The sequence below is a fragment of the Herpailurus yagouaroundi genome, unplaced genomic scaffold (assembly GCF_014898765.1).
Source record: "Herpailurus yagouaroundi ecotype Mexico unplaced genomic scaffold, PumYag 159, whole genome shotgun sequence".
Taxonomy (NCBI): Eukaryota; Metazoa; Chordata; class Mammalia; order Carnivora; family Felidae; genus Herpailurus; species Herpailurus yagouaroundi.
In genome coordinates, this window is record NW_024412400.1 from 45,828,481 (window position 1) to 45,850,329 (window position 21,849).

At 39.6% G+C, this 21,849-nt stretch overlaps 1 long non-coding RNA gene and 1 other non-coding gene across 2 annotated transcripts; both read right to left on the reverse strand.

Moving 5' to 3' along the window:
- Nucleotides 1–579: 579 nt before the first annotated feature.
- On the reverse strand, nt 580–20,151 carry LOC121033343 (uncharacterized). Its single transcript, XR_005791844.1, has 3 exons — nt 20,141–20,151; nt 2,510–2,520; nt 580–707 (listed from the first exon to the last, which is right to left on the reverse strand). It is a non-coding gene; the product is annotated as an uncharacterized LOC121033343 (long non-coding RNA).
- On the reverse strand, nt 581–744 carry LOC121034282 (U1 spliceosomal RNA). The gene has a single exon (XR_005792362.1). It is a non-coding gene; the product is annotated as a U1 spliceosomal RNA (small nuclear RNA).
- Nucleotides 20,152–21,849: the final 1,698 nt, after the last annotated feature.

The window sequence follows — 21,849 nt, forward strand, 5'->3', positions numbered from 1 at the left end:
ACTATAAACATACAGGAGCATGTATCCCTTTGAATTAGAGTTTTTGTATTTTGGGGGTAAATACCCAGTAGTGTGATTCCTGGATCATAGGGTAGTTCTATTTTTAACTTTCTGAGGAAACTCCATACTGTTTCCCAGAGTGGCTGCACCAGTTTGCATTCCTACCAACAGTGCAAAAGGGTTTCTTTTTCTCCACATCCTTGTCAACAAACACTTGTTGTTTCCTGTTTTTGATTTTAGCCATTCTGACAGGTGTGAGGTGATATCTCATTGTATTTTTAATTTGGATATCACTGAGAATGAGTGATGTTGAGCATCTTTTCATGTGTCTGTTGGCCATATAGATGTCTTCTTCAGAGAAATGTCTTTTCATGTCTTCTGCCCATTTTTAAATTGGATTATTTGGTTTTAGGGTATTGAGTTTTGTAAGTTCTTCAAATATTTTGGTTACTAACCCTTTATTGGATATGTCATTGGCAAATATCTTCTCCCATTTAGTAAGTTGCCTTATAGTTTGTTGATGGTGTCCTTCCCTGTGCAGAAGCTTTTTTTTTTTTCTTTTTTTTTTTTTTTTTTTTGCCAGGGGAAAGCGCGAACGCAGTCCCCCACTACCACAAATTATGCAGTCGAGTTTCCCACATTTGGGGAAATCGCAGGGGTCAGCACATCCGGAGTGCAATGGATAAGCCTCACCCTGGGAAAACCACCTTCGTGATCATGGTATCTCCCCTGCCAGGTAAGTATTGCAGAAGCTTTTTATTTTGATGTAGTCCCAATAGTTTATTGTTGCCTTACCTCTAGACATATCTAGAAATGTTGCAATGGCCTATGTCAGAGAAAGTACTGCCTGTGTTCTTTTCTAGGATTTTAATGGTTTCAGGTATGACATTTAGGTCTTTAATCCATTTTGAGTTTATTTTTGTGTATGGTGTAAGAAATTGGCCCAATCTCATTCTTTTGCATGTAGCTGTCCAGTTTTCCCAACACTGTTTTTTGAAGAGACGTCTTTTTCCCATTGCATATTCTTGCGTCCTTTCTTGAAGATGAATTGACCATATAATTGTGGGTTTATTTCTGGGTTTTCTATTGTGTTTCATTTTTCTATGTGTCTATTTTTGTGCCAGTACCGTACTGTTTTAATTATAACTGCTCTGTAATATCACATGAAATCTGGAATTGTGTGATACCTCCAGCTTTGTTTTTCTTTTTCAAGATTGCTTTCACTATTTAGGGTCTTTTGTGGTTCCATACAAATTTTATGACTATTTGTTCTAGTTCTGTGAAAAATGCTGTTGGCATTTTGATAGGGATTGCATTAAATCTGTAAATTGCTTTGGGTAGTATGAACATTTTAACAATATTTGTTCTTTCAATCCATGAGCATGGAATACCTTTCCATTTGTTTGTCATCTTGAATTTCTTTCATTGGTGTTTTATAGTTTTCAGAGTACAGATCTTTCACCTCTTTTGTTAGGTTTATTCCTAGGTGTTTTATAATTATTTTTGGTGCAATTGTCAGTGGGATTGTTTTCTTAATTTCTCTTTGTGCTACTTTATTATTAATGTACAGAAATACAACAAATTTCTTTTTTTCTTTTACATTTATTTATTTATTTTTGAGAGACAGAGACAGAGCACAAGTGGGGGAGGGGCAGGAGAGAGAGGGAGACACAGAATTCAAAGCAGGCTCCAGGCTCTGAGCTGTCAGCACAGAGCCCAACGCCGGGCTCGAACTTATGAATCATGAGATCATGACCTGAGCCGAAGTCAGATGCTTAACCGACGGAGCCACCCAGGCGCCGCAAGAAACGCAACAAATTTCTGTATATTGATTGTGTGTCCTGTGACTTTACTGCATTCATTTATCGGTTCTAGTAGTTTTCCAGTGGAGTCTTTAGGATTTTCTATATATAGGGTCACATCACCTGCAAATAGTGATAGTTTTACTTCTTCTTTAGCAATTTGGATGCCTTTTATTTCTTTGTCTTATCTGATTACTGTGGCTAGCACTTTCAGTACTATGTTGAATAAGGTGGTAAGGGGATATCCTTGTCTTATTCTTAGGGGAAAAGCTGTCAGTTTTTCTCTATTGAGTATGGTGTTTGCTGTTGGTTGTTCGTATATGGTCTTTATTATGTTGAAGTATATTCCCTCCAAACTTACTTTGTTGAGGGTTTTATCATGAATGGATGCTACACTTTTGTCAAATACTTTTTCTGCACCTATTGAAATGATCATATGTATCACGTTGATCGGTTTGTAAATATTGAACCACTCTTGCATCCCACTTTGATTGTGGTGAATGATTTTTTTTAATGTATTGTTGGATTCAGTTTGCTAGTATTTTGTTAAGGATTTTTGCACCTATGTCATCAGAAATATTGGCCTCTCATTCTCTTTTTCTGGTAGCATCTTTATCTGGTTTTGGTATCAGAGCAATATTGGCCTTGTAGAATGAATTTGGAAGCTTTCCTTCATCTTCTAATTTTTGGAATAGTTTAAGAAGAACACGTATTAACTCTTTTTTAAATGTTTGGTAGTATTCACCTGTGAAGCCATCTGGTCCTAGATTTTTGCTTGCTGGAAAATTTTTGATTGCTGATTCAATTTCAATTCAATTGCTGGTAATTGGTCTGTTCAAATTTTCTATTTCTTCCTGATTCAGTTTTGGTAGGTTATATGTTTCTAGGAATTAATCCACTTGACTAGATTGTTCAATTTGGTGTCATATAATTTTCCATAATGTTGCCTTATAATTGTTTGCATTTCTATGGTGTCAAGGGGTTATTTCTTCTCTTTCATTTCTGATTTTGAGTCTTCTCTCTCTTTTTTCTTTTCTTTTATTTCTTTTTTTTTTTTTAATGAGTCTGGCTGAAAGTTTATCCATTTGTTAATCCTTTCAAAGAAGCAGCTCCTGGCTTTATTGATCTGTTTTATTACTTTTTTGTTTCTATTTTATTTCTGCTCTAATCTTTATTATTTCATTCCTTCTATTCATTTTAGGGTTTTTTTTTTTTTTACTTCTTTTTCTAGATTTTTTGGGTGTAAGGTTAGGTTGTTTATTCAAGATTTTTCTTGCTTCTTAAAGTAAACCTCTCTTGCTATAAACTCTCCTCTTAGAACAGCTTTTGCTGCATCCTCAAAATTTTGGACCATTATGTTTTCATTCTCATTTGTCACCATGTATATTTTTATTTTTTCTTTGATTTCTTGGTTCTCCCACTCATTGTTTGATAGCAAGTTACTTAACCTTCATGTATCTGTGTTCCTTCCAGATTTTTTCTTGTGATTGATTTCCAGTTTCATAGCATTCTAGTTGGGAAAGATGCATGGTATGACTTCAGTCTTTTTGAGACTTTTTTGTGGCCTGATATGTGACTTATTCTGGAGAATGTTCCATGTGCACTTAAAAAAGAATGTGGAGTGCCTGACTGGCTCGGTTGGTAGGGCACGTGACTCTTTATCTTACGATAAAGAGTTTGAGTTTGAGCCCCACACTGGGAGTAGAATTTACTAAAAGAAGAAAGATTAAGGGAAAAAATATGTATTCTGTTTTAGGATGGGCTGTTCTTCATATATCTGTTAGCTCCATCTGGCCCAGTGTGTCATTCAAAGCCATTGTTTCCTTGTTAATTTCCTATTTGGATAACCTATCCATTGATGTAAGTGAGGTGTTAAAGTCCCCTACTATTATTATATTACTATTGATTACTTCCTTCATGTTTGTTGTTAGCTGCTTTATGTATTTAATTCTTTTTTAAAAATGTTTATTTTTGAGAGAGACAGAGAGAGACAGAGACAGAGACAGAGCATGAGTGGGGGAGGAGCAGAGAGAGTGGGAGACAGAATCTGAAACAGGCTCCAAGCTCTGAGCTGTCAGCACAGAGCCAGGTGTGGGGCTCAAACTCACGGACAGTGAGATCATGACCTGAGCTGAAGTCGGACTCTCAACCGACTGAGCCACCCAGGCGCCCCTGCTTTATGTGTTTGATGCTTTCACGTTGGGTGCATAAATATTTACAATTGTTATATCTTCTTGTTGGGTTGTTCCCTTTATAATTATATAGTGTTCTTTTTTGTCTTTTTTTCTCTTGTTTTTTTAGAATTTTTTTTCTGAAAATTTTTAATATTTATTTATTTTTGAGAGAGAGAGAGAGGCAGAGCATGAGCAGGGGAGGGGAAGAGAGAGAAGGAGACACAGAATCTGAAGCAGGCTCCAGGCTCTGAGCTTTCAGCACAGGGCCCAATATGGGGCTCAAACTCACCAGCCATGAGATCATGACCTGAGCCAAAGTTGGATGCTTAACCAACTGAGCCAGCCAGGTGCCCCCTGCAACCCCAGTTTTTCTTTTTAATGTCTATTTTATTTATTTTTGAGAGAGAGACAGAACACACGCGGGGAAGGGGCAGAGAGGGAGGAAGACACAGATCTGAAGCAGGCTCCAGGCTCTGTGCTGACAGCTCAAACTCATGAACTGAGAGATCATGACCTGAGCTGAAGTCAGTCGCCCAACTGGCTGAGCCACCCAGGCACCTCTAATGTCTATTATAATGTCCAATATAAGTTTTGCTGTCCTGGCTTTCTTTTCACTTCCATTTGCATGATAAATGCTTTTCCATCCCTTTACTTTCAATCTGCATGTGTCTTTTAGTCTGAAATTAGTCTCTTATATACAGCATCTAGGTGAGTCTTGCTTTTTTAACCATTCCATTACCATATGTCCTTTTATTGGAGCATTTCGTCCATTTACACGCAAAGCAATTATTCATAGATTATGTATTTTTTGCCATTTTGTTACTTGTTTCATGGTTGTTTCTACAGGTTTTCTCTGACTCTTTCTTCTCTTGCTCTGTTTCATGGTTTGTTGGCTTTCTTTAGTGATACGCTTAGATTCCTTTCTGTTTATTTTTTAAAAATGTTTATTTATTTTGAGAGAGAGAGAGAGAGACAGAGCATGAGTGAGCATGAGTAGGGGAGGGGCAGAGAGAGAAGGAGAGAGAGAATCCCAAGCAGACTCCATGCTCAGCACAGAGCCCGATGAGGGGCTCAAACTCATGAATCATGAGATTATGACCTAAGCCTAAATCAAGAGTTGAATGCTTAACCAACTGAGCTACCCAGGCACACCTTTTCTTTTTAGTTTTTGCATGTCTATTACTAGTTTTAGATTTGTGGTGACCATTTGGTTGTATATAACACCTTCTGTATGTAGCAGTCTGTATTAAGTTGATGGTTGCTTAAGATTTAACCCATTCTTCACTCTTATCCCTACCCTGTTTCAGGCATAAGATGTCATACTTCACATCTTCTTATTCTGTGAATCTCTTCATTGATTTTTCTAGATATACTTAACTTTGCTGCCTTTGTGCTTCCTATTTTTCTTGCTCCTACTTACAGGCTTTCCTTCCCACTCAAAGAGTACCCTTGAGCATTTCTTGTTCAGCTGGTTTATTGCTGAAGAATTCCTTTAACTTTTGTATGTCTGGGAAACTCTTTATCTCTCCTTCTATTCTGAATGATAGTCTTGCTTCATGTAGTATTTTGGCTGCAGGTTTTTTTTTCTTTCAGCCCTTTGAATAAGTCATGAACTCCCTTCCGGCCTGCAAAATTTCTGCTGAAATCAGCTGATAGCCTTATGGGGTTTCACTTGTATGTAACTTTTGTTTTCTCTTGCTGCTTTTAAAATTCTCTCTTTATCAGTACTTTTTGCCATTTTAACTACTATGTGTCTTGGTGTGGACCTCCTTGGGTTGATTTGGCTGGAGGTTCTCTGTGCCTTCTGGATCTGGATTTCTGTTTCCTTTCCCAGGTTTGGGAAGTTTTCAGCTATTATTTCTTCAAATAAACATTCTTCCCCCTTTTCTTTCTCTTCTCCTTCTGGAATTCCTATAATCCAAATGTTATTACACTTGAAAGTGTCACTGAATTTCCTACATCTGTTTCCATTTTTAAAATTTGTTTTTCTCTTTCCTGTTCAGCATGATTGCTTTCCATTACTCTGAATTCCAGGTCACTGATCCAATCATCTGCTTCCTCTAGTCTACTATTTATTCCATCTAGTGTATTTTTAATTTCATTTATTGTGTTCTTCATCTCTGTTTCTTTTTTATGTTTTCTATCCTTTGTTAAGGGTCTCACTGAGTTCCTCCACTCAAGTCCAGTGAATATCTTTATGACCATTGCTTTAAATTCTTGATCAGGCATATTATTTATCTCAGTTCCATTTAGGTTTCTTGCTATGATTTTGTCCTGTGACATATTCCTCTGTCTCCTCATTTTGTCTAACTCTCTGTGTCTATTTTTTGAGGTTGGAATGTCAGCTATGTCTCCTGCTCTTGAAGGTAGTGGCCTTATTAAGAAGTCCTATAGTGTCCTGCAGTGCAGCGTCCTCTGTTCACCAGAACCTAGTGCTTCAGGGATGTCTCCTATGTGTGTTGCATGTGCCCTACTATTGTAGTAGTGTCTGTGCCACTTCTACCTTCAGTCCCGTCATCTGAAATGGCTCTCTTCGCCTGTTGTGGGCAAGGATTGGTCCCTTTGTTGTTAATGGGCCAGTCTGGGGCCACCTTGGGCTTGAGTTGAGTCAGACCAGGCGTTTGCCAGAAATGCAGTAGCACCAAACTAGTGGGCATTTTCCATGTGTTGTCTGTTCCCTGAGAAGCTTTCATTGGTATGCGGGGCCCACAGTCAGACCAGATGTCTCCCTCCAACCCACTGCTGGACCACAGTCAGACTGGTGTGTGTGGTTATCTTCCCCTCTCCCTGGGGCAGGAGTCACTTTGCAGTGGTGCTGGCTCCTGTCAGGACCCTGCTTGTACCCTGCCAGTCTTGTGACACTGCTTTGTATGGGCTCCCACTAAAGGCCTATTAGAGGGGTCAGGTCTTCAGGAGAACCCAGGGGCAGGATGCACTGTTAGCAAGCTAAACAGCAAGTGCTGACACCACAGTGGAATCTACAGGTGTCCTTGTGGTTATCCTGGGGGGTGAGGGAGGCATATGGTGCCTGCCAGATTTTTTTTTTCCCCTGAAGAAGACTCCCGTGATCCCTGCCCCTTCAGCACACACTCTGAGATTAATAAACAAATCTCTCTCTTTTGTACCCCAGGCAATTTTCAAATTGCTGCTTCAATAAAATAGCTGTTTATTGTGCTGTTTCTTTAAGGGCAGAGACTCAGTTTCCTTTTGGCCTCCCAGCTCTCCCATATCTGAGTCTACTGATTTTTAAATTTCCAAGTGTTAAGAACTGCTGTTATAAGAATTCACAAAATTATGCCCTTTTGGTTTTCAAAGCCACATGTTTTGGGGATTTGTCTTCCCTGTGTGGGCTTCCTGGTGTGATAGTCTGTTTCTCTCCCCTCTCCATGCCCCCAGCATCTCCTCCCTCCCATGGACAGTTGTGTGGGTCTGTTTAATTCCCCATTGTGTCTCCACCCTTCCTACCCCCTTCTCTAAATTTAGCTATGGAGAATCTGTTCTGCCAGTCTTCTGGTTGTTTTCTGGGTTATATACATTGATGTGAGTGCTATCTAGTTGTATCCATGGGATGAGGTGAGGTTGGGATCCCCCAACTCTACCATCTTCCCAGAAGTCCCTTCGGGAAATGTGTGTTTTAACAGTCCTCTATGTATTGCTTATCATCCAGAGCCTCTATAAAACACTGCTCAGACCCATAAGCTCCATGAAGGCAGGGATCATTCCTATCCCTTTCATATTTGTATCCACCGAATGTAGGCCTTAGCACAATGCCTGTGTGTGCTGACAGAAAGAAGAGAGGAAGGAAGAAAGGGAATGATGCATGAAATGAACATGACTTTCATAGTGTTGTCAATTTACTGAGTTTGTGGTATAGCTTCTTGGAGTTCAATTAGTAAAATTCAATACAAGAGAGATAATTTATCCATCCACATAAGTAACTGAAATGTGTTGCTAGTAGAGAATCTAATCAAGGTAATTAATTGAAGTCAGCTATTACTCTCACATTTGAGTAATGTGTAGAGCCCTTTAAAAAATAAAAACTCTTTGGGGCGCCTGGGTGGCGCAGTCGGTTAAGCGTCCGACTTCAGCCAGGTCACGATCTCGCGGTCCGTGAGTTCGAGCCCCGCGTCGGGCTCTGGGCTGATGGCTCAGAGCCTGGAGCCTGTTTCCGATTCTGTGTCTCCCTCTCTCTCTGCCCCTCCCCCGTTCATGCTCTGTCTCTCTCTGTCCCAAAAATAAATAAACGTTGAAAAAAAAATTAAAAAAATAAAAATAAAAAAATAAAAACTCTTTGATGGCCCCGGGGTTGATCTCCATTATTTTTATTATAATGTTTCTTAAATGTATGTAAAACTACATATAAATGCCTTATATTTATAGGTCTTGTATTATTATAAGGCAAATAAACAAAACTGAAAAACCAATAAAATTCCAGTTAACAGCATTAATTTGAAGTGGTGGGTGAAACTAAATTGCTTCTTCCCATGTGACCCTCTACTGCCTACTATAGGGCAGCCTCAGTATTTGGCCTGCCTTTGCTATCTTGTATATGATTCAATTCTCATTTATAAGGTGGCCTCCAGACGAAACAGCATATGTTCATGTCCCCTTTTACATTATCATAGAAATGAGAATACACGAAAAAGTTTCCATGGAGGAATACCTTTCACAGAGGATGCACCCATGGATTCCACTTTGAGTGGCACTTTGAGTGGCACTTGCTAACTCAGACAGTGATGACTTGCTCTCACGGTTGATCGCTGACCTGGAAGCTGCTAGACAATTTGGGTTATCTTCTATTCTCAAGACCCAGAACAGTATGTGTCATCAGTCGTTGTTTTAGCTGAATGAGGTGATTCTAGGGTAGGACTATCCAAAGTTGTCAGGGGCACCTGGGTGGCTCAGTTGGTTAAGCATCTAACTCTTGATCTCAGGGTCTTGAGTTCAAGCTCCGAGCTGGGCTCCAGCTTGAACCTACTTGGGGAAAAAAAAAAAAAAAAAAAAGAACCAAAGTTGTGAGAAGGTTGGAGGGTGGGCACATCTGAGCCAGATAGTGGCCCACAGGCCTAGTGGTATACACATGCCTGGCTCACTAGTTTCCTGACTCTCCCCCCGAAGAGCCTTTGGTTCTCTTGGCTGTGATCATACCATGTAGCCAGCTGTGAGTGACTTGGCTTTCCCCAGGGGCTTTGCTCAAGAGGGAGAGGATGAGCTGACCAGCTCAGCCTCCTGGTAGTTTCAGTTTTGAGTCAGATTAACAAATTGGCAGTCTACCGTGCGTGTGTGTGTGTGTGTGTGTGTGTGTGTGTGTGACTCCCTTGAAAATTTAGCCAGTCTGAATGGAACTCTGAAGGCTTCACCACCTCTGGATGGCAATAACTATACTGCCTGCTATTGGAAGGATTGAACAAAATAATGCTTGCAAAGTGTCTTTTATGCCTGAAGTAATCTCGGTGGGTATGATGTGGAGCCATCAGAGCCCCCACCTTATGCGAAAATGTCCTTTGGGAAAGAGATGGGGTTGGGGGAACAGGACTAGATTTATGCTAATGTGTTACATAAATTTTAAGTAATATCAAAAGCATTTTTTGTTTATTTATTTTGAGAGAGAGAGAGAGCACAAGCAAAGGAGGGGCAGAGAGAGAGAATCCCAAGCAGGCTCTCCACTCACAGCACAGAGCCTGACTCAGGGCTTGGACCCGTGAACCGTGAGATCATGACCTGAGCTGAAATCAAGAGTCAGATGCTCAACTGACTAAGCCACCCAGGTGCCCATCTCTAGTGCATTTTTAAAGCATTGGGTCTTTTTTTTTTTTTAAAGGCATATTTGGTGCGGTTGTACTGTTTGTTTTTGGGGGGAGGGCAGAGAGAGCAGAGAAATACTTCAGCATCCCGATTCCTAACATGAGGCTGCAGTGGCTGCCACCTCTGCCTACTTTCCACGGGTCCTGGAGAGCACTCTTCATAGTTGGAAATAATTTCCCAAAGGATCTAGAACATACTTAAGGATACTGGGCAAAAATACTCCTTGAATCATAATGTTTATGTGGCTCCTAACAACGAGAAATGTCAACCTCACGTCGCCAGTGACATCATTTCTGTGTCACCCAACTCTTGGAACTTTTGGAAGATGCAAAAAGATGGTAGCAAAGAATTGCTCCATGTGCATAAACCAAGACCTCTTTGCATGGTTAATACCTAATTTTTTTTCCTGAGCATCCTGACATTACAATATTTATAGCCCGGTAAAGTATCTAGCTCTCCATGGGTCATAGGAATGCTATTGTTTCATACTATTGCCCAAGTAGTTTCTAAGATAGTTTCCAAGATTTTAAGGAACACTTTAACAGCAGGCCAGGCCCATCTTGCGCTGCCTTTTTTTTTTTTTTTTTTTTTTTTTTTTTACATAGAAGCATAAATCTGCTTAAAACATCAGACACATTCTGGCCAAGTCCCTTTGAGCCCCTCTGGTTGTTTTTCACAGAGCAAGCTAGAAGTGAGACAGGGCAAGCTTCATTCTATTAGGACAGCATTGGAACCCATCCTTGGTAGTTTCCACCCTGCAACTCTATGCAAAGCATGTTTGCAAAATAAGCCATCAATTCATTCTTATTTTTGTTATTTAACTGGCAGCCTGTGCCCTGAAATCAAATGAGCTGAGACCAAATGACAGCAGCGTGCACGCACACACACAAACACACATGCATGAGGAAAACTAATCCCATTCTCTTGGGTTCACTGTTGCTAAATCCCCCAAAATGTTGTGTTACCAGTCATCTCAAATTGCCATATTTTAAGCGGAACCTGTTTCAGAGGCTGATGAAAATTGCTGGGAGATTATGGCTACCATTTACTCCAAAATGCATAGAGTCAGATAAAGACCATCCCTACAGACAATTTAAAAATGAGCCTGAGCATACTTAGTATCCTATATATAGGAAGTTGAATGGAAATAACAAAAAGTCAAGAGACCTTTTGGAGTTCACCAACACAGTTCTGAAATTTTCTCATTATCTCTAAGGCCTGAAGCCAGTATTGAATCACTCCAGTAAGACCCACATTTTATTTGTGGTCTCACTGACCCAGGGAACCAACATGTGATCGATCATCAGAAACAGATATATGGACAAATAATTAAGGTACATTATAATAAGGACACCAAGAGAGGTGAGATCAAGGTGCTATGGGAGGAGGGTAGACAGAGGATTAAGCAATGTGAGTAGAAAGGCAGGAGTCCAATTAATATTTGTCCCATGTAATGTATGTCGCATGAGGTAACATCCTAGCTGGGACTTAAAGGTTGAATAAGAGTTGGCTGGGCAGAAAAGAGAGCACTCAGAGGGGAAGAAGGGTTCAAGTAAAAGCTACCTTGATGTAAAAGTTTACACAATTCTGACAGATGTTGGAGACAAAATATCACAATCATAGAGATGAAAAGGGAGTTTAGATATTACCTAATCCCACCCCTCTGATTTTACAGGAGGACTAGAAAGGATGAAAAGATTACTCAAATTTGAGGAACTGGGATTCCACAAATGGTGCTAAGAAATGGTAAATAAGAGGAGAGAATCGAGCCTTTATCCTGCTTTTACTATACAAACCATACGTCAGGCATATCTGTCAACCAATTGCAATATCTAGATCTTGTTTATTTAGATGCTCATTCAAACAAAATATAAAAAAAATCAGGGCAATTTGACTCTGACCCTAATACTTTTTAGTATTAAAGAATTATTAACAATTTTTGCAGTGATGCTGATATATGGTTATGTTTACAAGAAAGAGTCTCATCTCTTCAAGACACATACTGAAATATTTAAAGATGATATGATATCTGATATTTGCTTTGAATAATCCAGTGTGGGACAAGAAGGGGAAATTTAGATGAAACAAGTTTGGCCATGAGTTTGTAACTGCTGAGGCTGAGTACATAGGAGTTTTATCAAACTATCTTCTCTACTTTTGTATTCGTTTAAATTTTTCCATTATAAAAAGTTAAGCAAACAACAGCCTGCCTGACCAGTCAGTTGGTCTGAAAGTCTGGACTGGATTCTCATCTTGTTCCTAGGGCTCCTGCCTCTAGATCTTACTATTACCCAGTTTAAATTTTTTAAAGTCTATTTATTTATTTTGAGAGAAAGAATGAGAGTGACAGAGGGGCAGAAAGAGAGGGAGAGAGAGAGAACCCCAAAAGGCTCCACACTGTCAGTGCAGAGACCAATGCAGGGCTCGAACCCACAAACTATGAGATCATGTCCTGAGCCAAAATCAAGAGTCGGACACTTAACCACCTAAGCCACCTAGGCACACCCCACCCCCACAGATTCATATTTATAACTAAACTAGTTGGATTTTAAGCATTTTTATCTGCTTAAAGAATAACAACGAAATAATAGCCAACATCGAGAATGCATAGGGTCTTCAGCAAGTCCTGTCTTGCAAGTATCACTTAATCCTCACAACAACCCTATGAGGTAGGTTTTTATTATTATCCCCATTTCACAGATGAGAAAAATGAGACACAAGTAATTCACTGAAGGCCTCCAGGTAGAAAATGGTTAGTAAATGTCTGGTTCTAGAATCGACACACTTGACCAGCATGCAGTGTTCTCTGTGATGTGGATATGTGGAGGGAAAATCTACTGGGTTTAGTTACATGTTGTACTCCTCACCTATTGCTGTGTAACAAATCGCCCCCCAAGCCTCATGGCCTAGAGCACTGACTCTTATATCTCACAGTTCTGTGGGTTGTCTGGGCATTTCTGTGTTCCACCCTGTTCATGGCTGTTCATGAGACTGTGTTCAGCGGGAGGTGTCAGTTCGTTCTCTTCTTCATGAGAGAAATTGAAAATCCCAGGGAGTTAGGACATCGATAAGAAGAGAGACCTTGTGGACTGGATTTTGTGCTTTTAAAAAGAGTAATTTTAAGTTTACCAATGTTTACATGCAAATAGAGTTATTTATTTTTATTTTGGGGGGGGGACACGGCAAAAGCAGTTCTTTTTTTATTTACTTATTTATTTTTTAATTTACATCCAAGTTAGTTAGCATATAGTGCTATAATGATTTCAGGAATAGATTCCAGTGATTCATCCCCTAAGTATAACACCCAGTGCTCATTCCAACAAGTGTCCCCCCCTAATGCCCCTTACCCATTTATCCCATCCCCCCACCCACAACCCCTCCAGCAACCTTCAGTTTATTCTCTGTATATAAGAGTCTCTTATGTTTTGTCCCCTTCCTTGTTTTAATATTATTTTTGCTTCCATTCCCTTATGTTCATCTTCTTTGTACCTTAAATTCCTCATATGAGTGAAGTCATATGATATTTGTCTTTCTCTGACTGGCTATTTTCATTTAGCATCATACACTCTAGCTCCATTCATGTAGCTGCAAATGGCAAGACTTTATTCTTTTTGATTGCCTAGTAATACTCCCTTGTATATACACACCACATCTTTATCCCTTCATCTGTCGATGGACATTTGGCCTCTTTCCATACTTTGGCTATTGTGGATAGTGCTGCTATAAACATGGGGGTGCATGTGCCCCTTCGAAACAGCACACCTGTATCCCTTGGATAAATGCCTAGTAGTGCAATTGCTGGGTCGTAGGGTAGTTCTATTTTTAGTTTTTATATGCAAATAGATTAAAAAAGTAATCATTTCTAAAAAGTTTACAATAAGCCTGTGGCCCCTCAGGTGTCCCTTTTCCCTCCGGTTCCCTGGAGAGAACTACAGTACTTCCCACCTTGTTAGTCTTGTCTTGTCAGCTTTGACCACTTCTACTTTTTATCAGTTTTATCACTTCCACCTTCTCTTGCTTGCCCATCAGCCTCGTAATATCATCGGATCTCTATATTATTGGAGCCACATGCAGGGTTTTCATTTGTATTGTACTGAGATTGCACTTACTTTCTTTTTTTTTTTTTTCCTGGAATTTAAAAATGAGTTATTTTACACTTACTTGAGTTTTTAAAAAAAATAGTTGATGTCTTCCTACACACTGTAACTGCTTTATAAAATACCCCTCAGTAACTGTTTTCTACACAAATCTGTCAGAAAATCTGTCATTCCTCCTCTTCTAGTTTGTTTGGTTTGGGGTTTCATTGAAGAAATTCTTCCAAAAGCCCTCTGCTGGGCTCTAAGTCACACTCTTTAGGTCTTTTCCAAGCTGCAGGCTTGTGGCCTCCCATGCCAGCATCTTGGGAATTGTCTTTGCTTCTCTGTTGCATTTCCTGTCTCCTGGATCTCTCCTTAGTTTATTTCCTTATTGCACTGGTGGCTGGGGGAGGGGGGGAGGGGGGGGAGAGGCTGTCTATGAGGAGGGGATGACATATTACTCCAATAATACTCTGAGAAAGGGTGAACAAAGAGATTTTTGTTTTTTAAAACCCTGTAAGTCTAAAAATGCCTCTATTTTATCCTTGTATTTGATGGATAGTCTGGGTGCAGAATGAAGGCAGAAAATTATTTTCCCCTTGGTCATTTGAATGCATCACTCTACTCTGTGAGTTTCTCTTCTTGCTGTTGAGAAGACCAGCAACACCCTGATTCCTGATCTTTGAATGCAGTCTATCTTTCTTTTTCAGAATCTTTTCTTTATTCTGATTTACTGAAATTTCACAGTAATGCATATCAGTAAAGGTCTTTTCTCATTCATTGTGCTGAACACATGGGTGGGTCTTTTCTAGTCCTTAAATCTAGGAAACTTGTTCTCTTCTCTTGATAACATCCCTCCCACCATTCCTTTTTTCTTTTCTCCCTTTCTGGAATTCCTATTGGTTAAATATTTGGTGCTATCTGATGATCTTTGAATGTCCTCATCATCTCTTTTCTGTTGCTCTACTCACTCAATGTGGCCATTTTCTGGGGGATTTCCTAGACTTCATCTTTCAAGTCATATATTAACTTTTCTTTTTGATTAAATATATTTTTAATTTATCAGAGATTTTTATTTTCTGATTCTTCCTTTCATGGTCTGCTCTTCTTATTTTATGGAAGTTATTTCTTGTATCTCTCTAAGAATTTTAATTATATTTACTTTTGAGTTTCCTTCTGTTTCCTTGAGTTTCCTGTGTCGTTCTTTCTCTTTTCCTTCCTTCCTTCCTTCCTTCCTTCCTTCCTTCCTTCCTTCCTGTTCGTTTGGTTTGATTTGGTCTTTGTCCTTACAACTGTCTGGTGATTCTTGGCTCTCTGTTTATATTGAAAAGTCAAACAGTAGAAAGTGGGCTAGAACTTCCAGGTGCATGAGTGACGTATGACCACTGGTGACCTATAGACAGGTCAGGAGATGCGCTGGAAGTTTCACTGGGAAATCCCAAATATCAATAACTCTGCTAACTCTTTTCACCCTCAGCTACCTTGAATTCGTGAGTCTTTCTGAGACTTGTGTGAGGCAAATAGGCCTGTTTCTCATCAGCACTAAGTTTGGATTTCCTCTTCTCTGTTAAGTAATTTATGATTCTTCCAACTGCTTCCATGTCCATATATTGTATTAGGAAAGGTGTTTTCTCTTTTAATAAAAAAACAGAGTTATTATTCTTTTTGTGGTTTTGGAATATTTTGAGGGAGGAGAGTGGGTGGGAATAACATCTTTATGTCATCACCTAGGACTGGACTTTATTTATTTATTTATTTATTTGGACTAGATTTTAGAGAAATTTTTATGAGGGTTATAAGATAGGAAAGAGATTTGGTGGGTAGGGTAGGCAGAATCCTCAAGGTTTACTCCCCAAATTCTGGTCTTGTCTATTCAGTCAAACACGGATTTGAGGATTGCTCTGAAGAACTTTACTAATAGGGAGATTATCTTGGATTTTCCAGATGGGTCCAAGTGATTAAACTTGGAAGAAGGCAGAAGAGAAGCAGGAGAGTTGAGGTGGAAGGAGAAATCAGAGAGATCTGAAGCTTGAGAAGGGCTTGATCTGCAATTGTTGGCTTTGAAGACATAGGGGACCATGAGGCATGGAATGTGATCAGCCCCTGGAAGACAGGAACAAACCCTGGTCCCTCCTATAGCTCTGGCACCAAATGCTCCACCAATCGCGCCAGAACCAGATTCTCCCCAGAGCTTCCCACTAAGCGCCAGGCAGCTGACACTTCCGTTTTAGTTTGGCACACATCAGAGCACCGAGCCAGCCCCGCTGTATTTCTGACCTCAGGATAATGAGTGGTGGCTTTAAAAAGTCGTGCTATTTGTGGTAACTTGTTACGGTCACAATAGAAAACAAATACAGGGAGGCTTCTTCAGTGTGTGAGAGAGAGAAGCAGAAGGAAAGATGGGGGATGGGGGCATGGGACACTAGGAACTTGTGTTACGCATTGTGAATGGAGAAGCCCTTAGGCATGCCTGAGAAGATTTCACTAAACATGAAATGGAGCCATAAAAATACTGAGCTCTGTGAATTTCAGCTCTGAATTAGGAGGGTGGAAATTATTACCGAAAAGAGAGAATCACGTTGTTTCAACATGTGGTGGAGATTATTGTGATAACTGAAGGACCCTTCTCATTATTCCTGCCCTGTGTATCCCTTTTCATGTTAGCTGTGGGCTTGGCCATGTGACCTGATCTGGCCAGTGATACACCAGTAAACATGACATAACTGTAGACTTGATAAACTCATGTGCTCTGGGGTTTGCCTCTTTGGAACACTGTTGACCGACACCCTGTAAGGAAGCCTGCTGTTGGGGGGGGGAGCTTGGGGGGGAAGGAGCTTGGGAGGTTGAATATATTTTATGAACTCTTTTAAAATAACTGTCCTAATCTATTTGCATGCCTACAAACATTGCTAAATTTAAAAGTTAATATTTGAAAAAGCGCAAAATCCAGTGCGTAGGGCCTCTTCTCTCATCAGAGATTTCCAGCGCTGCCCATTATCTCCATTATCATCACAAAAGACCGAGACTCCTTAAGAGGCACTGGCAGGATTGAGAAGGAGGGTGAAGGAATTACTGCATGCATATTAATTTCTCTTCTTTTATCCTGTCTCATAAGTAAAAAAATCATTCTCGTTGTGGTTGAGTGGGTGGCAGTGGCTCACTTCTCCACGTCTAATTTCATAAATATGTGCTTCAATTAGCTTTTGCAAATGAAATAACTAAGTCCTCATTCAATTTTCTATTTTAGAAGGACCATTAATCCGGAAAACAAATAAAAATAAATTAATTTTTAATGGCTAATGTATATTTTTTCAAAATGAGACTTATAACACTAATATAGCTTTAAATAGAAACTATAAGACCCCAAACTCCTGTTTTTTCTCTTACTGGGCTGATTTCTTCACACAGCCTTTCTAAGGGTCAAAGTCCAGCATAGTCAGAGAGCCATTCAAGAAGAGTATGTGGGGTTTTTTCCACCTGCTGTCTTTTTGTTTTTAATACTGAGAACAATCTAATCTTCCCTAAGCAGTTTGACTCAAGAATTCTATCTTTTCCAGCAGCCACTATTAATAGGAAGAAGCTAGGCAAAGATTTCAGAAATCAAAGTACAATAAAACCTCATTTAATGGGAATGTTCAGGGGACGAGTCATTCCGGTTAATTAAATTTTCTGGTTAACTAAAAATTAACCCAACACCCTTTGTTCAAATCTTTCCATAGAAAAATCTTTCTAAAACGCATTAGCTTCTTTAATGCCTTAGGAAGTGTAGGGTGGTAAATGTAATTGAATCTTTGTTTGATGATCGAAGTCCTTGCAGTGCCCCGGAAAGATCATTATGAACATAAATACTCATTGTACTGTATGGTGGATGTAGACGGCCTAGGAGATTGTGTTGAATGGATAATCAGCTCGAAATATAATCTGAAAAAGTGTGTGTGTGTCTGTGTCTGATATACATCACATGTATTTCATTTATGTCTGTGTATCTTTGTGCTTTTCTCTTGAAATCAGAAAGTAAAAAAATAATACTAATAATCGAGGGTCCCAATTCATTGGTTTAAGTCCTTTTTTTTCTGTTTTGTTTTTGGGTATGGTCATAATTAGACTTCTCAAGACCAACTTTAAAAGGTTAGGGGTATGGTACTCTACATTATATACAGTTATGACATAGCTGTAATTTTTCTTTAGGACCTTTTTGCCTTCACTTTCTTTGTTTTACCATATAAAAAGACAATGTAACAATATCACAGAGTAACAACACAATCATTTTCAGTTCTACACGTTACTGTCTAATGGTCACCATATGCATGTGTATGTCTGCAAAGTTGTCATCATAGTGTAATATAATTTTATGTCTTGCTTTATTTACTTAATATCGTACAAGAAACACTTCCAATGTTGCCACACCGTCTTCATATTCATTTATTTATTCATTCAGCAAATATTTATAGACTGCCTAAGATGTGTCAGCCCCTGTTTTAGATGCTGGATACATAGCAAAGAACAAAAAGGACAACAACCCCTACCCTTAGGAAGCTTACATTATTGTAGGGATTATCATTTTAAATAGCTGGATAGTTCTCTTTTGCTTTTAATGTATTTTTGTACTTATTTGATAGCACCCTTTCGCCTTGCGGCCCTAGGCTCCTTATGCGGTCTCCATAATATTCTCTATGGAAACTAGCTCATGGGTTCTTGGGATGTCATAAACCCACTCATCTGAAGGTGGAAAAAAAAAAAAGCATTAGCAGAAACATAGCACTGTATAACACTTCACCCTGTGCCAGAGTGAAGCACTTGTTCTAAGCCCTGTGTTACACATTCAGATTGCATGACAATCCTACGGCGTAGGTAATACCCCATTTTTCAGAAGAGGAAACAGGCACAGTCGAACAAAGATATGAAACAATCTATTTGGAGGACATTGAAGCAACCACTCTAATAGTAATAATGGAACCTAATTTTTACCTGTGTCATTAGGTGCCAGGTGTTGTTCTGAGCTTATTCATTCATTTAATCCTTACAGTTTCAATTGAAAAGTGTGGAAACTGAGGCACACATTCGTAAGTATACTGTCAAAAGCCACACAGCTAGTAAAGGACAGAAATGGGGTTGGAACCCTGGCAGTCTCGCAGCATAGACACTCTCGGTGGCTTGCCTCTCACCAGCTGATATTTTAACATCTTACTCCTCCAAAGGGTGTTTGTATTATAAGAGTAGAAAGGGGAAGCTATTGCATCCCTAATGTGTAACCTCTGAAGCAGGAAATCATGATCCTTCTCCACTAACAGTACTGTTTGGACTGTGCTGTTTTCACCCCAAGGACAATATGACCAGATCACTAGCAAAACATTGGACTTGTGTGAAATAATCAGCTGACAATGGCTAATTCTGCTCACAGGTAAAATTTATTACAAAGCACAGAGCTTGCTGAGGAATGATAGCTTCTTGGTGATGCCGAAAACTAAAAGCTGATGTGGAAAATTAGACTCGTAGAAATTATCCACATGACATAAAACTCCAGACTTTAGACGTTCTTAATAACGTTTGGATCTGTCCGGTTTGACCCAGATAAAATTGGAATTAGTAAAAATGAGGGCAACAGAAGAAAACCCAAAGTGCTAAAAACATAATCAGTGAAGTTTGATAGGGACAAAACCTTGAATGGTGAATCAAACTTCGGTCGGAAACTTTACATCAAGGAGAACTGATCCCGATGAAAATAATTGCAGTAAAATAGAAATGGGAGTATAAAACAAAAACGGAAATGGTCTCACTACAGTGTATAGACAGTTTATCAAGGATTTAAACGATCATAATGGCATTTGCCAGGAAATTGTGGATCAGTTCTTTGAAGATGAAAATTCATTAATGTGAATGACATTCTGGTGACAAGATCTTATTCATACATACTAGGACAAAACGTTCTCAGTGTCAAATAGTGGAACCAATCATCTTGTATCAAAAATGCCATGGCAGAGATAGGGCTGAATTTGTTGGTATCTGACCAGAATCTGTTCCAGCTTTTTTGTACAGGTGTCCACTACCAAGAGCCCATGTTTACACATCATTTTAAATCAGTTTAGTTCTTTTTTTTTTTTTAATATTTAAGTTTATTTATTGAGAGAGAGTATGAGCAGGGGAGAGGAGCAGAAAGAGACAGAGAGAGACAGAATCCCAAGCAGGTTGTCCCTGTCAGCACAGAGCCCAATGCAGGACTCGAACCCACGAACTGTGAAATCATGACCTGAGCCCAAGTCGGACACTTAACCGACTGAGCCACCCAGGCACGCCTAAATCAGTTTCATTCTTTTAAACATTCTCCAGAATTTAGTTTGAACCTCAAACTAAATTTGGTATTTAGACTGAGAAGCAATAAACAACCATTTATTGATCATCTACTATCCACTTCAGCTTTGTTAGCTGCTGTGGGTTCATCCAAAAAGACCTAGTCCTTGATTTTAAGGAACACAAAAAATTGGAGAGTAGAGACACATGATGGCATGATTGAGAATACAAGAGAATATGTGATACATAATAAATAAGCAGCCATTCAGAGATGTAAAACACCCTTTCTAAATACTGCTCAGCCTAAAGCATAGGACTAGGCATTCAGAAAAGCACATGATATGTGCTGAAGAGATCAATGCTTGGAACTGTTTGGTTTTGAAAGTTGAATAAGATTTGTATAATAGAGATAGAGGAGGACATTGAGGATAAGGCAAAAAACAAGATCTGAATTAAACGTTTCCTTCTCCGTGCTCTCACAGCACTTTGTCTTTTACGACAGCTTTCCCCTTACATTATAAATACTTATACAGATAGCTGTCTCTCCTACTGGACCCACTTTGAGGGGAAGAACTGTGTCTTACTAACCTTTGGCACCTCTGCACATATCCTAATACCTATTTCCTCAGGGTTACTCTGTAATATTTAATAAATATGTTAGTGAAAAATTGAATGAGTGAAGAAAGAAATAGGAAAGCCCAGAGGGTGCTCAGGGATTGGTGAGTTAACTAGTCAGGATACTCAGGGATTAGTGAGTTAGCTAGTCAGAGGATATGCACAGATTGGTGAGTTAACTAATCAGGATTCTCAGGGATTAGTGAGTTATTGTCAGGATACTCAGGGATTCGTGAGTTAACTAGTTTGGGGTGGAAGTGGAACTAATCTGGAGGTTGCTGCCCGTCAGGCCACACTGGGCTTGGCTCCACAGATAATGGAGGAACGAGGTAGATTTTCAGCATGGTAATTATGGAGTGTTGAAGTGACCCTGGTGACAGCAGCTGCAACCCTTTATTGACTGGACGAAGTGCTTTGCGTGTGTTCGCTTGTTTAATTTTCATCATTCTGCGGATTAGGTGATATTAACTCCATTTGTGTTGACTGTATCTCTGAGAGGCTACGGAAATTACTTAGAATCGCACAGTCAGCAGACAGCCTAGCCAAGACTTGAACCCTGGTGTGTTTTACTGCAATTCCCATGCCTCCCACTAGCCACAGGGCTCCCTCAGGGACCCTGGTGATGACAGGAAGCGTGGACAGGACAATGCCTGGACCATTTGCGCTCTTACACTTAGGTCTCTGAAATGTGAAAATGCAGATTTGTCATCGGGTGAATCGAGCAGAGATTTACTGATGAAAAGAGATGTACTTCCTCTCATGGTACGCCTTAAACAGTACCTCTTCCAAGCCTGGAACCGCTCCTCGGATGAACTGCTCAGAACACAGAAACAGAAAGAGAAATGCTTGGTTACCGTGAGATCAAGTCTGATTTCATCTCTGTCTACAATTAATTATTCTCAATCAGATAACTCAGAGAGGTGTCAGGTTTTGCCTGATGAACTTAAAAGGAAAATTTCTGTTCCCTATCCTCTTCTGACCTTATTTAATTATCTGAATATTTGCATTTAGTATTTGACATGCTAACATCTAATGTTGGGGGTTCGTGATAGTAAACCCATAAATTCTTTCCATCTTTAGAAAAATAGT